The following is a 1594-nucleotide window of genomic DNA, read 5'->3' on the forward strand; positions in this document are numbered from 1 at the left end:
CCCTGCAAGCTGGGGCTGGGCATGGTGAGCTCTGGCAGGAGGCAGCAGCAGGAGCACGGTGGCGGTAAGCAGGGAGCTCCTGCAGGCAGCTGTGGCGCTTGTTGTGGCCCGTTACTAGTTGGCCGGATTTGAGAGAAGGTTCTAGAGATTTCTGGGTTAGATCATGGAGAAGGTTTATTTAAACAACTGTGTTCAACAACAAAGGGATGGTTACAAATAACAATAAAACACAAATGTGACTATAACATACAATAACACCACAAACATAAACATATATCAATGGCACTTATTGGTCAGAGCCGGTTGCCAAGCGTGTGCACTTTCTGTCCAATTAGGCTTCGTTAGCCTCTCGCAAGTCAGACGTCCCTGAGTCTGTGAGCTGACTTTGGCCAGTGAGGCATGGTCCAGTGCGATCCTCATCGCGACCTCAGTCTCTGACTGATCGAGTCGAAGGTGATGGTCCCAGTGTTGATCTCGAACGTCTCTGCCACTGTTTGCGCAGGTTGGAAGACTGAGCTATGGAAATTCCCATGGGAACTCCCCAAACCCCACTGGGAATTCCCCCACAGGCGCTGTGGGTGGGGGTGGTGAGCAACAACTGATGGTCGGCAACCATCTGCAGATGCCACTGGTGGTGGGGGTGGCAGCCTATGGCAATCACAGATCGCCCATAGAAGCCGCTGGCAGTATCGGGGCAGGGGGTGGCAGTGGCAAGTGGAGACTGCCCGCAGGCGCCATCAACAGTGTCAGTGGTGCCTTTACGCAGGGGGTGCACATGCACCCATGTGCATCCCCTATGCCCTGCAAATGCTCCAGGACAGCTCCAAGCCCTGGGCACTCGAGGCATTTGCTTTAGTCAGGGGTGACGTAGGGCACTGCCCAGCAGCAGCCCCAAGGAAAGAGCAGCGTGGCTCCTGCCCCTGCCCCAGTGCAGCCCCCGCTTCACACCAGCAGGCAGGCTCAGCATTGCCAGGTCTTAAATATGCAATTATCGTGTTGGAAGCTCGAAATTATCCTATTTGCTGAACAACTATCGTACACTAAAATACGCAAATGAGTATGCAAATGAGCATGCAAATACATCTTCTTATTATTGACTTTAAATTGCTCACTCGAATCGCCAGCGACTGAGCTGGGCCATCGGAGTTGAAGCATTTCTTTATTTCGAGGCAAGCTGTCGTACGAAAGTGCTACTGGCAGCAACCCCACAAGTCAGTGAAGAGTGCCTGAGAGTGACTGGGGTTTTGCATATGCTGCATCAATCAGCTGCCTCAAACAGGACCGTGCATTTTGAACACGTTCACTCTGCTTGATCGTGCATCGTTAAAGGGTTGAAGTTATCGTTTCGATACGATAATTACCCAACCCCAGGCAACACTGCGCAGGCCCCTCCCTGCGCCTGAGCAACAGGAGGGCTCTGCGCATGCTCCGAGCTCCGGGGAGCGGGCCCTGGGGAGGGCAGTGCACAGGCGCGGCGGTGCCTCGGCTGCAGCCCAGTGGGCGGGGCGCAGGGTCCGGTGACGTCACGTGGCAGCGCGCTTCGGAGACGTCGGCGTGTGCGGGGCGGGGCCAGTACACGCGCCCGGCCAGGGGC

This window comes from Alligator sinensis, unplaced genomic scaffold (genome assembly GCF_000455745.1).
Source record: "Alligator sinensis unplaced genomic scaffold, ASM45574v1 scaffold215_2, whole genome shotgun sequence".
Taxonomy (NCBI): Eukaryota; Metazoa; Chordata; order Crocodylia; family Alligatoridae; genus Alligator; species Alligator sinensis.